We start from the raw sequence: 21,731 nt of genomic DNA, 5'->3' as shown, positions 1-21,731 counted from the left end.
ACTTTACTATACAAAGGCTCCCATGAACGGGGTCTGTCAGCATACTTGGAAATTATGACTTAGAGAATGACGTTGAAGAGGAGCTGGCATTGCCCAAACCATGAATCTACCCCACATCCAGCTCTGAGTCAAAAATTAGTAAAAAAAAAAGCTCCCTGGCTTTGGACACTAGATTTAACATACCCTACTGCTACCAAAACATGAGGTTAGAAGACTTCAAATTAATTTCTAGGTTTACCACCAGTAGGTTGACTATGGTGTGCCCATTCATGGGAGTACAACAATTTCCCCTTAATACAAAATAGGATAAATATTCTAGTAAGATTATGTTACTATCTATACTGCTGTAGTCTGTTTTTTTGTTTGTTTGTTTTACTTTTAATAGACTTTATTTTAAAAGCCATTTTAGGCTTACAGCAAAATTAAGCAAAAGGCACAGTTTCCATATATTACTTGCCCTCCACACACCCACAGCCTCCTCCACTATCAACATCCCTTATCAGAATGGTACATTTGTTACACCTGATGAACCTACATTGCTATGTCATTACCACCCAAATTCCATAGTTTATACTAGGGTTCACTCTTGGTGTTCTATATTCCATGAGTTTAGACAGATGTATAATTACATGTATTTACCATTGTAGTAACACAGATTAGTTTCTATGTCCTAAAAAATCCTCTGTGCTTTTTCTATTCATTTCTCTCTTCCCTCAAGCCCTGGCAACCACTGATCTTTTTTTCACAGTCTCTATAGTTTTGCCTTTTCCACAACATCACTTAGTTGGAATCATACAGTATGTAGCCTATTCGCATTGTTTTCTTTCGCTTAGTAGTAATGCATTTAAAGTTACTCTCTGTCTTTCCGTGGTTGATAGCTGTATTAGGCCATTTTTGCATAACTATAAAGAAATACCTGAGACTGAGTAATGTTTAAAGAAGAGAGGTTTAATTGACTCACAGTTCTGCAGGCAGTACAGAAAGCACGGCACCAGCATTTGCTTCTGGTGAGGGCATCGGAAAGCTTCCAATCATGTTGGAAGGCAGATGGAGAGCAGGCATGTAACGTGGCAGGAGCTGGAGCAAGAAAGAGGGAGCAAGAGAGAAAGTGAGAAGGTTCCACACCCTTTAAAATAACCAGATCTCATGTGAACACAGAGCAAGAACTCACTCGTGCACCAAGGGCATGGCACTAAGCCTTTCATGAGGGATCTACTCCCATGACCAAAACACTTTCCACTGGGTCCCACCTCCAATGCCAGGTATTACATTTTAACATGAAATTTGGAGACAACAAACATCCAAACCATATTACTTAGCCCCTCCCCACCTGCCAAATCACATGTACTTTTCATATTGCAAAATACAATAGTGCCTTCCCAACAGTCCCCAGAAATCTTAAATTGTTCCAGTCCCGACTCAAAGATGGCAAGGTGCAAAGTCCAAAGTCTCATTTGGAGATGGAGTTCCTTCCAACTATGAGCCTATGAAATCAAAACCAAGTTATTTGTTTCCAAGGTACAATAGCAGTACAGGCATTGAGTAGACATATCCATTCCAAAAGAAAGAAATTGGTCAAAAGAAGGGGACTATGGGCTTCATGCAAGACTAGAGCCCAGCAGGGCAGCCACTAAATCTTAAAATTTCAAAATAGTCTTCTTTGGCTTCATGTCCCACATCCAGTACATGGAGTGGTGCAAGGAGTGGGCTCCCAAGGTCTTGGACAGCTCTGCAGCTGTGACTTTGTAAGGTGCAGCACCCATGGGTGCTTTCATGAGTTGGAGCTGAGTTCCTACAGCTTTTCTAGGCTCAGGATGCAAGCTTCCTGTGGCCCTACCATTCTGGGGCCTGGAGGGTGGTGGCTCCCTTCAACACCTCCATGAGGCAACGCCCTTGTGGGGACTCTGTATTGGGGCTCCAACCCCACATTTACCCTCTGCACTGCCCTATGGAGATTCTCTGTAAAGGCTCTGCCCCTGTGGCAGGCTTCTTCCTGGGCACCCAGGCTTTCTCAAACAACCTTTAAAATCTAGGAGGAAGCTGCAAAGCCTCCTTCACACTTGCATTCTGTATGCCTGCAGATTTAACACCCAGTGGAACGTACCAAGACTTATGGTATATGTCCACCAGAGTGGCAGCCTGAGCTGTACTTGTAGCCCTTTGAGCCACTGCTGGATCTGGAGCAGCCAGGATCTTGGGAGCCCCGTCCTGAGGCTGACCAGGGCAATGAGGCCCTGGGCCTGGCGCCTGTAATTATTCTTTCCTTCTCTGCCTTTGGACTTGCGATGAGAGCTGAGAGCATCTGTCTCTAAGATTTCTGAAATGCCTTCAAGGCCTTTTCCCCATTGTCCTGGATATTAGCACTTGGCTCCCTTTTAGTCATGCTAATCTCTCTAGTAAGTGGTTACTCTACAGCCTGCTTGGATTCTTTTCCTGCCATATGGCAAGGCTACAAATTTCCCAAACTTTTACACTTTACTTCCCTTTTACACTTGACTTCCCTTTTAAATATAAGTGCCAACTTTAGGTCATTTCTTTGCTTCCATATCTGATCATAGGTTGTTAAAAGTAGCCAGACCACCTCTTAAATGCTCTGCTGCTTAGAAATTTCTTCTGGCAGTTACCCTAAGACATCACTCTTATGTTCAAGTATCCACAGATCCTTAGAACATGTGCACAATGCATCCAAGCTTTTTGCTAAGGCATAACATGGGTGACTTTTACTCCAGTTCCCAATAACTTCTTCATTTCCATCTAAGACCTGTTCAGCCTGGACTTCACTGTCCATATTTCTATTAGCATTTTGATCACAACCATTTAACCAGTTTCTAAGAAGTTCCGAATTTTCCCTCATTTTCCTGTCCTCTTCTGAGCCCTCCAAACTCTTTCAGCCTCTGCCTGTTACCAAGTTCCAAACCTGCTTCCACATTTTCACTTCTCTTTAGAGCAATGCCCCACTCCTCAGGACCAATATTCTGTACTAGACCATTTTTGCATTACTACAAAGGAATTCCTGAGGTTAGGTAACTTATGAAGAAAAGTTTAATTGGCTCATGGTTCTGCAGGCTGTACAAGAAGCATGGTGCCAGCATCTGTTTCTGATGAGGAAATTTACAGTCATAGAAGCTTACAGTTACTGCAGGAAGGTGAAAGGGGAGCAGACACATCACATGGTGTGTTAGGCCATTCTTGCATTGCTACATTGGAGACTGCATAATTTATGAAGAAAAGTGATTTAATTGATTCACAGTTTTGCAGGCTATACAGGAATCATGACATGAGGTATCTGCTTATAAGGACTCAGGAAGCTTACACTCATGGCAGAAGGCAAAGGGGGAGCTGACATGTCACATGGCAAAAGCAGGAGCAAGAGAGTGAGGGGAGGGGAGTTGCCACACACATTAAAATGACTAGATCTCATGAGAACTTACTTCATTCATGGGAACTCTGCCCTCATAATCCAGTCACCTCCCACCAGGCCCCACCCCCAACATTGGGAATTGCATTTCAACATGAGACTTGGGCAGGGTTAAATAGTGAAACTATTACATGGCGAGAGCTAAACCAAGAGAGAGGGAGCAAGAGAGAGAAGAGGATGTGCCACATACTTTTAAACAACCAGATCTCACATGAACATAGAGCAAGAACTCACTCATTACCAAGGGGGTAGTGCTAAGCCATTCAAAAGAGATCTGCCCTACAATTCAAACACCCACCACAGGCCTCACCTCTAATACTGGAGATTACATTTAAATATGCAATTTATAGTGGACAAACATCCAAACCATATCAATAACTCCTTTCTTTTTTAACACTGAATAATTCCATTGTTGCATATACCACAGTTTATTAATCCATTTGCCTACTGAAGGACATTTTGGTTGCTTTTGTGTTGTAGCTATTATGAATAAAGCTGCTATAAACACTTATGCACAGGTTTTCATATGAATATAAATCTTCAAATCATTGAGTAAATACCAAGGAACACAATTGTTGAACTATATGTTAAGAATATGTTTAGTTTTGTAAAAACTGCCAAACTGTCTTTCAAAGTGGTTGTACCATTTTTCATTTTCAAAATGGTTGTGCCATTTTTCATTTTCACCAGCAATGAATGAGAGCTTTTGTTACTGCAAATCCTCACCAGCATTTTATGCTATCTATGTTGTGATTTTGGTCATTCTAACAGGTGTGTAGTGGTATCTCATTGTTTTAATTTGCAATTTCCTAATGACATATGATGTCAAGCATTTTTTTGTGCTTATTTGTCATCAGTTTATCTTCATTGGTAAGAAGTCTGTTTCATATCTTTTGTCCATTTTTAATTGTGTTGTTCATTTTCTTATTCAGTTGTAATTGTACTTCATATATTTTCAATAACAGTCATTTATCAGATACATCTTTTGCAAATACTTTCTCCCAGTCTGTTGCTTGTCTTCTCATTGTTTTGATAGTGTTTTTTACACAATATAAGTTTTTAATTTTAATGGAGTTTCACTTACCAATTCTTTCTTTCACAGGTCATACTTTTGGCATTGGATCTAACATATTAGCTTTATACCCAAGGACACGTATATTTTCTCAGATGTTATCTTCTAAGAGTTGTATAATTTTGTGTTCTACATTTAGGATAATTATTTACTTTGTTAATTTTTGTGAAAAGTGTAAGGTCTGGATCTACATTCATTATTTTGCATATAGATGTCTAGTTGTTGCAAGACCATTTGTTGAAAGACAATTTTTTTCCATTGTACTGCCTTTGCTACTTTGTCAAACATCACTTAACTATATTTGTCTATTGATGAATTATTCTGTTCTATTGGTTGATCTATGTATACCCTTGCCAGTACTACAGTGTCCTGGATACCGTAGCTTTACAGTATTAGTTGAGGTCAGGTTGTATTAGTCCTCTGACTTTGTTCTTTATGCTGGCTCCTCTGCATCTTTTGCCTCTCCATATAAACTTTAGAATGTTTGTCAATATCCACAAAATAACTTTTTCTGGGATTTCAATTGAGATTGTAGTGAATGTATAGATCAGGTTGGGAAGAGCTGATGACATCTTCACAATATTGAATCTTTCTGTCCATGACCATGGAATCTCTCTCTATTTATTTAATTTTTATTTTCTGTTTTTTTTTTAATCAGTAGTTTTCCTCATATAGGTCTTGTACATATTTTGTTAAGCTTATGCCTAAGAATTTAATTTCTTTGGTGTTAATGTAAATGATATTGTGTTTTTTATTTAAAATTCCACTTGTTCATTGCTAGCATATAGGAAAGTCATTGACTTTTGTACATTAACCTTGCATCCTGCAACTGTGCTATAATTTCTTATCACCTCCAGGAATTTTGTCCATTCTTTCAAATTTTATACATACACAATCATGTCATTGAACACAGTTATATCTTTTTCTTCCCAATCTGTATACTTTTTATTTTATTGCTTGTCTGATTGCATCAACTAGGACTTCTAGTACAATGGTAAAATAAGTAGCAAGAGAAGACATTTTCTAATTTCTTATTAGTAGGTATAATGTAACCAGTAGGCTTAGGGTAGATGTTATTTTTCAAGGTTAGGGAGTTCTGCTCTACTTACCGTTTGCTGATAGTTTTTTTAATGTAATAAATATTTTAATTAATAAAGTGTTCTAAATTGAAGAAAATAAATCTTCTCACAGTTTGAGCTCAAATCTATGTTTCTAAACTTGCTTGGAATGTACTAGCTCTCTGACTGGTCTGCTTTCGTCTTAAACATTTTATAGGATCCAGTTCAGGTATTGTCTTTCCCTAAAGCCTTTCTTGATCACCTTAGCCCAAACTGGCCTTTTCCTCCCCTAAACACAGTGACATATTTTTAATTGACATGTTGTAATTGTACACATTTATTGTATACATAGTGATGTTTTGACACAATGTATAGTAATCAAATTAGGTAAGCATGCTGAGTTTTTTTAAAATTATGAATAGATGTTGAATTTTGCCAAATATCTTTTCTGCATCTTTTGATAGTTATGTGATTTTTCTTTTATAGGCTGTTGATGTGATTAATTATATTAATTGATTTTAAAATGTAGAACCAGCCTTGCATACCTGGAATAAATGCCATTTGGTAATGAGGTATAATTATTTTTATACATTGTTGGATTCAATTTTTAAATTTTTTGTCAAGGATTTTTCATGTATGTTCATGAGATATATTGATCTGCAATTTTCTTTACTTGTAGTATCTTTGTCTGGTTTTGGTAAAACGGTAATGCTGGCCTCATACGATGAGGTTAATATTCCCTCAGCCTCTATTTTCTAAAAGAGATTGTAGAGAATTAATATAACATATAGCTTAAATGTTTGGTATAAGACATTAGTGAACCCATCTGGGGTTGGTGCTTTCTGTTGTGGAAAGTTATTCATTATTAATTCAATTTCTTTGATAGATATAGGCCTATCTAGATGGTCTATATTCTTCTTTATTTTTATGGTAGTATTTGAGAACTATGCATTAAGAACAAATACAATAAATACATATCAAGGTATTCTTTTCATGGAAGTGTTTATATTTCCTTAAATACATAACTGAATTGTTGATTAAACTTTTTATGTCCCTTGCTTTACTAGCTTACTATCATTCTACACAACTGACCTAAATTTATTTGTTTAAAAGTTTTCTTCAGACTTGTCTTGTCTTTTAACCATGATCATTGGTTTATTTCCTCAAAGAGGAGAATTGTCATTTACTGATGTCAAATAAGGCAATACAGAGTGTTAAGTCTACCTATATTTTGATTTTTGAGTCATACTTTTAACAGGACTTAATCCAATCCCAAGAGGAAATTCTTTTCCTTAATTAGGGAACTGTGCATGGAGCAAATAATGAATCACTCAGAGATATGGAGTACATCCAGTTTATGACTCAAATTCTCTGTAATTGAATTATATTTTACCACTACATAATTATGTATTCCATACTGGTCTTTAGGGAAAAAACAAAATGTTATTCCCCTACCACAACCATTTAGGAAAAAAAAAAAAACAATTTAACAGAATTTTCCAAATATGTATCCTTACATTATAAAATTAATTATAGAGTATAATACAATATTTTAAATATCTGAATAGACATATAAGGTTATTCTAGACATATTCACTACGTCAAAATTATTGAAAGCAGGTCAGGATTTGTAATCACATTATATGGTTCAGTTCATAAGTACCATATCCACTTTCAAAAAAGGACTTTGCTTCTTATCCCAGTATATGGCTTGTTTGTATAGAACACAACCAAATAAATAATGTACCCAAAATACAATCAATCAAATTATATTTGTATTATATTAATTCTGAGTTTACTTTACAAAGCATATAAATAATACTAAGTGTGAGAAAGGGAATTCTGTTGACTGGATGTGGCAGATTGCATTTTCCAATGATCACCACATTCTCTCCCAAAGCACATGGTCTTCATACAATGTGACTCTAATATTCCTCCAATATTAGAAGGGAGATTTATATTCTCTCCCCTTGAATCTGGGCAAATTTGTGACTACAGTAGATGTGATACAATGTGAAATCTGAAACAAATTTATGAAAGTTGACAGCTTCCAACTGGCTATCTTTCAGGGCATTTTCTCTTGGCATCCAGCCACCATGCTACGCAGAAGCAGAGATCACATGGAGACAATGCATATGCAGGTGTTTTATTTGACAGCCCCAGCTTAGGTCTCAGCCAACAGCCAAAATCACTGTCTGGCATTTGGATGAGAAGACGATTTTAGCCTCAAACATCGAGATGCCCCTCAAAGCCTTCCTAGAGTATGCTCCAGACATGATGGAGCAGGGACAAGTTGTGCCTCATGTTTTTTTCTGAATTTCCAACCCCATTGCCCATGGGATGCCAGGAATATATCTGTCTTTCTGGACTCTGTTAGATGTTGTATTACTTAAGAAAGTCTGGCAATGAGTATCTGTTGCTTTTCCAGGCACATGGTGCAAGCTGTCACTGGCTTCTGGGGTCTGTAGGATGGTGGCCCTCTTCTCACAGCTACACTAGGCAGCGCCCCAGCAGGGACTTTGTGTGTGGCTCCAACTCCACATTTCCTATCTGCACTGCCCTAGTAGAGGTCCTCCAATGAGGTCTCCGCCCCTGCAGCAGACATCTTCCTGGACATCCAGGTGTTTTCATACATCCTCTGAAATCTAGGTGGAGGCTCCCAAATTCTTGCCTTCTGTGCAGTGGCAGGTCAAACACTGTGTGGAAGCTGCCAAGGCTTGGGGCTTGCACCCTCGGAAGCCATGGCCTGGGCTGCACCGTGGCCCCTTTTTAGCCATGGCTGGAGCTGGAGTGGCTGGGACACAAGGTTCCCTGTGTCAAGGCTGCACAAAACAGGGGTACCTTGGGCCCAACCCATTAAATTACATTTCCCTCCTAGGCCTCAGGGCCTATGATGGGAAGGTCTGCTGCAAAGGTCTTCAACATGCTCTGGAGATATTTTCCCCATTGTCTTGGCAATTAACATTTGTCTTCTCTTTACTTATGCAAAATTTCTGCAGCCATCAGCTTGAATTTCTCCCCAGAAAATGGGTTTTTCTTTTATACCACATGGTCAGGCTACAAATATTCCAAACTTTTACACTTTGCTTCCCTTGAAAACACAAGTTCCAATTTCACACCATCTATTTGTGAATGCGTATAACTGTATGAAGTTAGGAACAGCCAGGTTAATTTTGAATACTTTGCAGCTTAGAAATTTCTTCTGCCAGATACCCTAAATCATTTCTCTCAAGTTCAAAGTTCCATAGATCTGTAGGGCAGGGGCAAAATGCTGCCAGTCTCTTTGCTAAAGCATAGCAACAGTGACCTTTACTCCAGTTCCCAATAAGTTCCTCATCTCCATCTGCAGCCACCTCAGCCTGGACTTCATTATTCACATTACTCTCAGCATTTTGATCAAAACCATTCAACAAGTTTCTAGGAAGTTTCGAACTTTCCCACATCTCCCTGTCTTCCTCTGAGCCCTCCAAAATTTTCCAACCTCTGCCTGTTACCCAGTTCCAAATTTGTGTCCACATTTTCAGGTGACTTTATAAGAGTGTCCCACTCTCCTGGTACCAATTTTCTGTGTTAGTCCATTTTCACACTGCAATAAAGAACTACCTGAGATTGGTTAGAGGTTTCTGCACAGTTCTTCATGGCTATGGAGGACTCAGGAAACTTACAATCATGGAAGAAGGTAATGGGGAAGCAAGGCATGTCTTACATGGCAGCAGGAGAGAGAGTGAGGGGGGGACTGCCACACACTTTTAAGCCATCAGATCTCATGAGAACTCACTCACTATCATGAGAACGGCATGGTGGAAGTTGCCTCCATGATCCAATCACCTCCCACCAGGTCCCTCCCCAGATGTGGAGATTCAAACTCCTGGACTAAAGGTGGCTTAGTTTTAAAACTGAGAAAATGTACAGGCATTCTTTTGTAATTGCAGTCAATAAGAGTATACTGGACATCAATGAAAGACAACTGAATTCAAACACTTTCTCTAGAATTCACCACATGTCCTACCACCTTAGCTTTCCAAAGTTGTGAGATTAGAGGTATAAGTCACCACACCCGGACCACCTCTGCTCTTGATTATGGTACCTGGAGACCCCTATCTCATCCTCATCTCCAGAAGAGAAATCCTTACTTTGTTACATCTTTCATCTTTCAAAATTATAGACAAAACTTGACTTTCAAACAGATTCATGTTAAAATTTTCATAGAACTGGACTCGATTCTTCTTAGATTATGATAACATTTTGATTTAGGTCCTGGGGAGTAGGATTTTCTTCCAAATCCCTGTACATAACAGGACAGAGGCAGCTAACACTGTCTTGCCCTTGGCTTGGGAACTATAGCTGGCCTTGGCCATAGCTTAGTTGATTTGTATATCCAGCTTTGAGGGTCAAGGAATTCACAGAAAAGTAAAAGTAAATAGAACATATTTGGGCCACCTCTGGTTAACATTTTTGTTCTGATGAATTTTTTCTACAATGAGGGATAAATATAAACAATTCTATAGAATACCTTATTCCTTTATTTGTAATGATGTAGGCAATACCCTTAATCTTTTGATTTTGAATTTTCCCTTTAGACCATTAGGGAAACTTTGCATAAGCTAAACACATAGCTGATAGAGCCACAGTTATAGGAAGCTGATTCTCCTGAACACAGCAGGTTTTATTACAATTCGCCAAGTCTTCTGGTTTAGGCACTTAGAGAGAGGTTAGGTGAGGCTTAGTTTTACAACTGAGAACATGTCTAGGCATTCATTTGTGATTGCAATCAATAAGAGTACACTGGACATAAATGCAAAACAATTACAAAGAACTACCTGAGATTGAGTAATTTATAAAGAAAAGAGGTTTATTTGAGTCACAGTTCCACAGGTGGTGAATTCTCTAGAATTTAATTGATTCAGTTCCACATGTGGTGAACGCTCTAGAATTCACCACGTCCTTGAATCAAGACTCTCAACATCTTTGTATTTCAGTTTCCCACTGAAAGATTGTTCTGAGTGTTGAATGTTATATTATACATGATAGCATACAGCAAGGAGCTAGAAATATTGTGAATCTTCAAATGTTACTTCAATCTATCTTTAATGCTTTTCTGTAGTTTCAATTTATCTACTAGGTAATAGGCAAAGAGTTCCTTGCCTTTATGACGTGTATCTTTATTTTGGCTCTTACACAGTAACTGACACACAAGTACTCATTATATTTTTGCTGAAAGAAGAGAAGGAAAGAAGAAAGCAGAAGTAACCATGAAATGACCAACAATTATACAATCAGAAACTGGTTTAAAGGCCAGCAGAACAAGTTGAAACTATGTTGTTACGTGGATTAAAGATTTGTTATGTCTCTTTAAAGTAGAGTTTGATGATGGTATTTCAGAATCAGTTGTCTTTATTCAACATTATACAAAACACTCATCTAAATTTTGCCCAGAAAAATGCAGTTGTACAGAAAGCTTTATGTCATTATCACCAAGAAAATAATCATAATGCAGGATTATCCTACTGAGCCTAAGTCATGTCATAATTATTGTTTTGTTAATAAATAGTTGCAGCAAGATAACTGAGAACAGCAGCAGCCATCTGACCTGGGATATCTCATTAAAACTATAGGAGCCCAATGGAAAATGAAACAGATAAACATTAATTTTAGTCTCTAATAGAGAAATTGGTTGCAGCCCAATCATTTGAATAATTTGTACTATTCAACAAATCTATCTCTCACAAGCACATTATTGTATATATGTGGTAGTTGGTTCAAAAGCCAACCCACCAAAGCCTGTTTAATGGCTAGTACACCTGAAGAAGTCTTTGTGCTTACAGGGCAGTGTGATCAGGGTTTCCGCATGGGATGCTAGAACTGTGTCTATCTTTCTAGAGTCTGTGAGATAGGAAATTCCTTTCTTGCTTCTAACCACTTCAATTCCCATTCAGCAGACAGGAGGACATGCTAACTGGAAGATTCGGGTATGCAACATTTGCTCTTGAACTGAATTTAACAGGGGTAAAGATTAGAGGAATCATTTCTGGGATGAGGAAAAAGACAAGAGATGTTCAGTGATCTTAATGGACTGTATATAATAATATTGAGACTATTAGCCTTTTATTCATTCCTCAACTTTCTTATGTATTGGAGGGAAAAAATACACACACGATGTCTAGCATATATTTTGTCTATAGTCATATAGTTATACATATAGTCATAAATTAAGCATAAAACTTAACAGCTATAAGGAATCTGTTACTTTAGTGTATAATTGCAAATGAACTATTTATTGGTGTTTTTCTGATGAGCTCCCTAAAAAGCTTTTTACAATAATTCCAACTCTACAAGAAGCAGAGAGTGACCTTTCCTAACCATGCAGGGAAAAACTCTCTGAGTCAACTCCTGTTGACACTACTGAGCTATTGAGCAGAAAACAATTCTCTCACCTCCACAAGTCTTGGACTCCAACCCTGAAATCAAAAAGTAGACCCATTATTGGCCCTGCATTCACATCTATCTTTTTAAATGTTCTAATTTGAAAAAAGAATTGTTCTCACTTTAGTTTTCAGCCTGTGTTCTGTGGTTGGGGGCTCATGTGACAAGGCTACCATCTAGTGTGTTATAGACTTCATTACATCTTGAAACTAGAAAAAAAAATTATAACAGAATTGCACCACTACGATTAGCTAGTGAGGTTTTTCTGGTGATTTTAAGATGCAGGCCAGTCAAAACTCACTAACAGAATTACTATTTTCCATCACATTTTACATACTATAATTAAAAAATATCTCCAAACTGTAGCCTTCACATTTGGAGTACTTTGCAGAATCAGAGAAAAATATGTATGCACATCGTTAGAGTCTGATTTGTGAAAGAAATCAGGACTGCTGAAATTAGATTGTATGTACAAAGATTAGAATCAGCAAAAATTTTCTTGCTTCACTGACAATTTTCAAACAAATTTAAACAGTCTATATAAATAACGTTGGTGTCCTGAACTCCGTTATGACTTGACAAGGTATTGGTGAACTCACACCAAAGACTTTTATAAAAAGAGGTTTAGCAAAGAGGCAGTATAAAATGGCGGCAAAGAGCATGGGTATTTAAAGCCAGACTGTCTGGGTTTAAAAGCTGGCTTCCCTACTTAATAGCTGCGTAGACTGTGAGAGTGTTACCTAATGCCTGCATGCTTCAGTTTCACCATCTGTAGATGGGACTAGTATAGCAGTTAGTCACAGGGATGCTGTGAAAATTAAGAGAGTTATGATATACAAAGAAATCTACTTTGCTTCTTTTAAAAAAATAAATATTGTTCCCTTTATTGAATAACCAAGGATAGCCCGAATTTGGGTTTTAGAGACTGCATCACTTTATTTAAAGTCATACAGTTGGTAGTTAATAAAGAAGGAAGCCTAAAATCTACTTTTATGTTTATTTTTCTCCTTAGACATCAGCCAAAGAAGCGGCCTTGTTTTCTGCGCTGAAAAATTGCATTTCAAGGATCAATGCGAGGAAATAGCCAAAAAAAGAGGGGAGGGAGAGGAATCTGGAAGCATGAATGTTATCAGAATTTTTCAAAAAGTAGGAGAAAAGCCAACTGGTTTGCAATGAAAAGCGTCTGCTCATAGAGTTTAGCTCACTCGCTCTCCACCCTTTATTGAATTACATTCAATGAATCAAAATGAAGTGAAATGTCATATCTCAACTGCCTGAGTAATTGAAAAAAATATGAAACAGAAGCCCATTTTGTCGTATAATGAAATCATAGAATTTACAGAAAAGACATGCAGAAACACAAAAAAGTAACACAGTTAGTTAGTGCTGAAGGCTAACTCCAGAGGCGCTTCTCAGTACTCAAAACAGACTTCAGCAGACAAAATAAAGGTCACTAAAATGACATTTTTAATGATAACTAGCTCTTTTAGTAAGCATTGATCAGGCCAATTAATTACAACATATGTAATTGGGAGAAATTACTCCAGCTTTGCAAATACCATTTACTCACACATCTCCTTACCTATGTTCTTCTCAGCAGGCATAGGCACAGATATTTACTTGGGGCAAGAAGGGAGGCCCAGTAAGGGTAAATTGCTCTTGTATCTTGGAGAACTGAGCCAGGACTAAATGTAAGAAACCCAGAAATGTCCTAGAAAAACAATTCCTAAGGGCGCAAATATTTTTTAATATCAGCAGAAAAAAGCTCCTATGAACACCAGAGAGCAGAAATGTTGAAGAGCTTGACAATCAAGGTGATCACTTCTCCACTCTTGCTCTTGTGGGAGCTAATTCCTCAAAAGCCATCTAGATAACTACCTGGGCAACCATTAGCTATAGCAGACACCTTTGGTGTCTTATGCCACAATCCCACAGCGCAAGAGTATTTCAGCAGCAGGTGTGGTGGACAACACTTATTCAGGCTGACAGTTTCCCACCTGGATTCTCCAATGTTATTACTCAACAGTTTCTCAAAAACCAAGGGAGCTTACTCATAACATGTGGGAGAATTAATCTTCCCAGGGGAGATCATTATACAATGGGAGATTGGAGTCACTAGAAAAATGTCTCAACCACCCACCTTTTCATCAGGTAATTTTGAAGTGCCTTCCGCAAGGTTTCTCAAAAGTCCTTAGTGGGATTGCACCCCAGTTGGCTACTGCAATAACCAGTTCAAATAACAGACACTTTTAAAAGCTTCCCTTTCTCTTTCCTTCCTGCTTTCTGGAATTACCTCTCCAAAAAAATCTACCTGCCTCTGAGTCCTTGTTTCAAGCTGTGCTTGTAAAGACTCCAATATTATAGTCTGGATAATTTTTGGCTCCCTGCTTTGAGTTATTCTTCATTGGTCAGACGAAACATTCAAGGATCACTATTAACTTACCTGGCTTACCTATAATGAATCTTAGGCTGTCTGACATCTCTTGGAGGGAAATAAATGCAAACGTCCATCAGCATTTACTATATTTTATTGCAAAGCTGCAAGTATCTCTTTCAAGATGGGAAACAAAGGCTAGAGGGAGTTTACTATGAACCAAGCTCTTTTCCTGTATAGTACTTCCCAGGGATTAGGACAGGTTCCAGGGCCTGCGACACAGCCTTGGTGTACATCTCCATGTGACTCTTCTCAGAGTGGTTTCTCAGACTGGAGAGTAGGGGGGAAATATTATGCTATAGCCTGCCCCTTCACATGTCTAGTTCACAATTGTTGCAGCCAAACCAAACATATACTAGAGCAACCAGGCCCATTATGTTTTGTTCTTTAAGATACTCTGAAGTCTGATTAGAGAGGTTAAAACTTTGGTAGTAGTCATAAACAGTGTTCCCTGTGCATTCACACAGGCACAATAATATGAGACAAAGCATGTGCTTAGAACTACGTAGGTCTGATTTTAAAGACTAGCTTAATCATTAAAGAGTTACGTGTATTTGATGATCCACTCAGAACTTCATTTAGAGATGAGGGACGTTTTCTCCCAGTGGTTGGGAGTCTGTCAGCTAGTGGTCTTAAGCTGTCAGCTATCTCCAGAAATTATTCTCCGTGATCCCTCAGTACTCCTTTGCCCACAGTCACACGCCATCATAAGGCAGCTGACCCACATCATTCAATGGCTGGTTTACTTGGTTGAATAAAGACCTGGCCATCCCAGCCCAAGTCAAAACAACTCTGAAGGGCCCAGCTCCAAGGCTTCACTTGGAGTTGGTTAAAGCCCTTGCTGAATCTTCACCACAGCCTACTCTCTCCCTTGGCACAATTCTGCTTTCTTCCTTTTTGTCTACAGGTGTTGATCCCGAGAATATGCGCTAATAAATTATCTGCCCTTTAACTCCATTGCACTGTCCTTCTCCTGGGAAACAACCAACAACACTATATAACTATGCCTGATTGACACAGGGGAGTTTTTTGTAAAACTAAAAATGCAGTCCTAATTTAAAAACAAAAACATTCTTTTAATGTTTGATCAGCATTTACCCCTTGGGGATAGGATCAACACCAATGAGGAATGTTATATTCTTGCTTTTGTTTTTCTCTCCTTCGGCCCTAGAGGACTAATTACATATTTCAAATGATGGCTAGGAATCTAATGTGAATTCCTAGATTAACTGTCACGAAATTTTCCAAATGTTTTAATGTCAGTTACAGAAACATAGAAAATACCCATGTATCCCACTCCTTAATCTGTTCTGGGCCTATTGTATGATACTGAGAAAGCCACTTAAATCTTGTGAGCCTTGGTTATCTTAGCCATAGAATGTAGATAATTGTGTCTTCCTCACAGAATGATTGAGAGAATTGAATTAAATAAAAATATAATGTCCTTGGTCCAGAATAGCTATGCAACACAAGTTAGCTTACTTCTCTCACCTTCAGCAAACGGAACCATTCATACTTTTTCAGTAGGGTAAAGTGATACAAATTATTATAACACAAAAACTACAGCTATCAAAACATCACGTTTTACACTGTAAATTTATACAACAACAACAAAAAAAACTATGGTTATAATAAAGTCTGATTCTCCTGTGGGCCTTCAGTATTTGCTGAAAAATACTTAGTGGGCCATCTGTTTGTTGGGAAAGTTGAGTTTCTCCCAAGGAGCGAGTCAAAAACATCTCTGATTAGAGTTTGAGGATTTTCATCATGTTGATGGCTACAATTCATGTTGAAATTTTCTCTCTCAGCCAAGATTTTCTTTTAGGGGCTACTACATTTTAACAAGAGAGACCATTTACTTCAAAGGTGCTTGGCCAGGTCTTCATAGTACATTCTGCTACTTCTGATAACCAAGCAACTTTCGAAATGGCAATATTTCTCCATGTAAGCAAACAATGGCAAAGGAATAGAAAGAGTTTTAATATGAGGTAAGAGGACACAAATATAAGGTAGTTGTCTTGACTTATTAGTCCTTGGAGATACCACTTGCCATTTTTATTAATTCTAGCATTATCTACCACTCACTTGTCTAAACTCCAGGTTCTGTAACAATTATCTACTTCCCAGAATCTCTCTAACCTAAAAAAATAGCTTAACATAATTTACACAAATCCTATCTGTGTTGCAGTGAGGAAGTATGAACCAAAAGAAGATTCAGGACTTCTATGTTCCAGGGGCTTATCTACGTAGATTTGTGGGTTTCAGAGATCCAGACATCCAATAAAAATTTCCAGGGTCATCTTAATGGGATATGGAATATAGAAAAAAATTACCTTTTGGTACAATAAAAATGTGCTCTGAAATTTTTTAATGTTCTCATAAGTTCAAGGAGATATTCAAATAATGATTCATACCAGGAAGAAAAGAGGAAAAATGAGATCATCATTTAACCTGTAGAGAGTAACAGACTAGAACAAAGTCAAAGGTGAAGGTTAGTTGAGTATTCAGATGGAAGCCCCAATCCTTCCCTCAACCTGTCAATTGAGTTACTTTTCTGTCTTTTCTCCTCATTTACTCTCCCAACCTCTTCCAAACCTGAAATCTTAGAGGTTTACTTCATATTGACCATCAAGCTATTACACTGTTATTAAAGATAAAACTAATTGAGACTGATTTGAAATAGAATTATTCTCATTGACAGCAGCAATGCCAGATAGTACTAGGAAATATGAATAACTTTGATTTAATGCTCTAGCTTGGCATACTTTATGTTTGTTTCCTCTTTGTATGCAACTCATCACCCGCATGGCATATTGAATATGTTTTCCCATAACAATGACTAGTATGGGGAGAGATGGAGAGTTATGCTTATTGAAACTTATCCCTTATTCCTCAAGGACCTGGTTTTTGGTTAGTTCTCAGGCTGAAAAATAATCTAAATAAATAAATAATCTAAATAAATAAAGCATCAGTATGTCCAATTATGTCAATGGATATTCCTTCCTCATTTTCACCCTGATTGAAATTTTCTTTAATTATGTGTGCATCATTTTTCCAAAAGTCATTTTTAAATTATGCTAATTATATCTCTTTAACCTATTCAAATTTTCTTCAGTCTACTGCTGCTTCCCTATTCAGCCCACAAATGACTATTTCCTAGCTATTGGAATAACATATAGAAACTTTATCCAATAACTTTATTCTTGCCATATAGATACATCTTTACGTAATAAGCCTGATAATACAGTCTTATAATAACTGTTTTATGCAATTGTGTTTTGTGTTTTTAATCAGTTAAGAAAAGAGCAAAGACATATATATATATTTATATATGTATTTTTAGTTACATTTCTACTTACATGTAGGTATATATACTTTTACTTGCTCTTTTATATTTACTTACATAATTAGATCTACTCGTACTGTTTATTTCTGTATGGATTCTAGTTACCATATGATGTCATTTCCCTTCCATCTGAAGTCTTCCTTTGTATTTCATGTTTTGAAAGTAGCTTAGCAGTGAATCCTCTCAACTTTTGTTTGTATCTGGAGATGTCTCAATTTTGCCTTAATTTTTGAATGATAGATTTGTTTAATATAGAATTAGTTGTTGACAGTATTATTCTTTCTGCACTTTGACTATATCACTTTACTGCCTCTGTCTTCAATTTTTTTCTGTTATCTGTTCATTTTAATGTAGTTCTCTTGTTCATCATGAGTTGGAGTGTGGGTTTTTTTGGAGTTGGAATATGATTTTTAATTTGGCTCTTTTGTGTATTTGGTGATAGGTCTAGATGTGGCTCTCTTCGTATTTGTCCTACTTGAAATCTGTTAGCCTTCCTGGATATGTAGATTAAAGTTTCTTTCTGGGGACAAAGTAATCAAATTTTAGAAATGGCTAGCCATTATTTCTTCATATATTTTCTCTTCCCCTGTCTATCTTTGCCTTCTGACATTCTCTTTACACCTATGTTAGTATGCTTTATCTTGTCTCACATGTGACTAAGTCTATTCCATCTTTTTTTCCTTAATTCTTTCTTCTTTATGTTCTTCAGATTAGACAATCTTCATTCGTCCACTCTGGTGGGCAGATTTTTTTTTTGCCAGCTCAAATCTTTTGTTGTGATATTCTAGCAAATTTTTTGCTTTAAATTTACTTTTCAATTCAGGAAATTCTACTTGGTTTTTATAATTTACATCTGTTTATTGATATTCTGTACTTGATAAGCCATTGTCATCAGATTGTCCTGTAATTCTTTGAGCATGGCTTCTTTTTGCTTTTGAACATAGCTGGTTTTCTTTGTCTACTAAATCCAACATCTGTGTTCAGTCAGAGAGTTTCTGTTGAAACAGAAACAGTTTCTTCCTGTGGATTGGTCACATAGTCTTATTTTTTGTCATGCCTTACAATATTTTGGTTGAAAATTGAATACTTTAGATAATATATTGTATACTCTAGATTTTGATTTTCATCTCTCTCAGGGGTTGTGAATGTTGTTGTTGTTTTTAAGTTGTGTATTTGTTTAGTGATTTTCCTAAACTAATTCTATAGTGTTTAAAGCCCCTGCAGGCTGTGACCATTGATGTGTTTGCCTTTTTTTAAAAAAAAACCCTTAATTCTTGCCTTTATTTTTAAGAGTTTTTTCATATGGGTCAGCAGAGTTTAGTGATTATTTAAATATTAAAGGGGTGATGTAAAAATTCTATCTTAACATGATTTATCCAATTAATTTTCTAATTTTAGAGTCCCACATTTCTAAATCCTTAGAGACATTCACATACAATTATTCATAAAGGCCCTGCTATGCATCAGACACTTTGCTAAACTGTGGAAAAATAACATGAATAAGAAAGTCAACATTTTTACTTCCTGGGAAATTGCAACTTCCTAGGCATGATAAAAGAAGGGAGAAAAATCATAGGAATCCATATTCAGGGACTGAGGCAAATATGAAGAGGGGTAATATAAGTTTTTTCTTTTTAAAAAACTTGGTTTTGTTGGCCATATCAAGACGATTTTTCCCTAGATATGACTTAAAACACCTAGTGAGATTCTGAAATATTGAAGGCAATGATTGCTGTTGCAAAAGGGAGTCATGGTATTTTAGGACATGTTTGTTTTTTATTTATTTACGTATTCATTTGTCAGTGACTAACATGGTGGATTACTAAGCCCTTGTTTTTATTCCTTGATGAAACAAAAGCAAAGAAAAGAAATGAATTTTGCTGTTTCTTTTGTCTCTATGACAAGCTCTCACTCTCTTCAATAAGTTGCCTACTTGGAGCTTATGTACCCATGCAAGGGTCCTAATCAGAAGACTAGTTTTATTTATTTACAATCAGATAAGCTACTTTGCTATGAATTTTGTTTTATTATTGGTGTTCAGTTGGGGCTAGGATATAATAAAAAATCAGAAATTCTTAATCCATGAGGATGGAAATACTGATGCCTGCAAAGCAGTATCTCTGACCTATGTGTGGTAGAATTTTCACAATTATAAGGAATAGGACCATCAAATGTGGTTTTTATAATGCTATTTATTTCTGTACGGTTTCTTTCAGGAACACACATTACAAATCACTATACAAATCACTGGAGTTTATCCAGTAAATACATTACATAGCTTTAAATATGGCATTGCATATATCAAGAAACTACAGCATCAAGAAGACAAAAATGATTTTAAATGGGACTATCACAAAGTATGGCATAGTTAAGACATACTGAGTTGATTGATTTTATTATAGAGGTCATGAGAAATTACAGATCAGAGAGAAAGATTAGAATTCTGAAGTGATGAATTAGTTACATACACACACACACACACACACACCCCAAATAGTTATATTGTTTATCATTTCATAAGCAAAACAAGAAAAGGATACACACAGAAATGAACTGAAAAGAAGGTCTCTCTTGCTTTCAAAGATTTGTTTCTTTATTTATATGTGATTTGTTCATTTCCCCCCTCATATACAAGAATAGCTTAGCTTTAGTAGAAACAGTCTTGCTTAAGTAATGATTTTCTAGCTTCATTGTAGAGAGACCGTTCAGCTGGTAGAAAATCATGTTTTTGCTCCTAAGTAAAATGATTTTTCTATGAAGCATAATGACTGATGATTTTTAAAAGGAATATGATTTTCAAAACAAACTTCACAATACCATATTCAGGAGGTTTCTTTTTACTGTAATTAATGGAAATAACTTCCCCAGCTGAGCCTGTGAGTCCCCAAGGGCAATGTTGTTTTAGCTCAGGATTCAGAGAAAAGTCATGATGTGTAGTCTGCTGGTATCACTCAAATGCAGGGTGGGGAGGAACCTGAGTCTAAAATTAGACCCATCCTCTCCTAGAGGAGAAAAAATACTGGCAGTTTCAAGAGGGAGGAGTGCATTTGTGTATATGTGTGTGGGCGGGGTGATTCTTTTTTTTGTTGGCAGTTGAGGTTGCCAAGAGAATTACTTGCTGATCCTGGAATTACATTTTTTTAAGTACTGCATTCTTCAGTTATGTTTCTAGTGAAAGCAACAATCTGAGAACTTACATTGGTTTTCCACTGTTGTGTAAAAACACATTACAAACAGTAATATTAAACAACATGCATGCATTATCTCACAGTTTCTGTGGGTCAAGAGTCTAGGCACTTACATGGATTCTCTGCTCAGGATCTCATAAAGCTGCAATCAGGATGCTAACTCAGCTGCATGCCTTTCTAGAGCTTGAGTTCTTCAGAGGTCACATAATTACTGGGTGAACTTAATTTCTTGTGGTAGAAGGACAGAGATCTCCATTTCCTAGAGGTCAGCCAGCATTATCTGCCACACAGCTCTGTCTTTAACAAGGCAATCTCTTTCTCCAAGGTGAATGGGAGCATCTCTGATGCTTTTTTAAAAAAATTTTATTATACTTTAAGCTCTAGGGTGCAGGTTTATTACATAGGTATACATGTGCCATGTTGGTTTGCTGCACACATCAACTCATCATTTACATTAGGTATTTCTCCAAATGCTATCCCTCCCCCAGCCCCTCACCCCTGACAGGCCCCAGTGTGTGATGTTCCCCTCCCTGTGTCCATGTGTTCTCATTGTTCAGCTCCCACTTATAAGTGAGGACATGCAGCGTTTGGTTTTCTCTTCTTGTGTTACTTTCCTGAGAATGATGGTTTCCAGTTTCGTCCATGTCCCTGCAAAGGACAGGAACTCACCCTTTTTTATGGCTGCATAGTATTCTATGGTGTATATGTGCCTTTTTTCTTACCTCTAGGCTCTGTTTTAATTGATCTATATTAGGCCAACTCACCCAGAATAATCTTACTTTTGATTTTCTC

At 37.1% G+C, this 21,731-nt stretch overlaps 1 long non-coding RNA gene across 5 annotated transcripts in view; it reads right to left on the bottom strand.

Moving 5' to 3' along the window:
• Positions 1-21,731, bottom strand: part of LOC134809543 (uncharacterized) — a 163,203-nt gene that overhangs the window by 51,630 nt on the left and 89,842 nt on the right. For all 5 annotated transcript variants that reach the window (XR_010155515.1, XR_010155512.1, XR_010155514.1 and 2 more), the window contains one exon: positions 962-1,077. This is a non-coding gene — a long non-coding RNA (uncharacterized LOC134809543). The remainder of the gene's footprint in view (positions 1-961; positions 1,078-21,731) is intronic.

The sequence above is a fragment of the Pan troglodytes genome, chromosome 2, assembly GCF_028858775.2.
Source record: "Pan troglodytes isolate AG18354 chromosome 2, NHGRI_mPanTro3-v2.0_pri, whole genome shotgun sequence".
In the NCBI taxonomy this organism is placed as follows: domain Eukaryota; kingdom Metazoa; phylum Chordata; class Mammalia; order Primates; family Hominidae; genus Pan; species Pan troglodytes.
The sequence above is the reverse complement of the archived record's forward strand: the minus strand, read 5'-3'. Positions and strand labels throughout refer to the sequence as shown.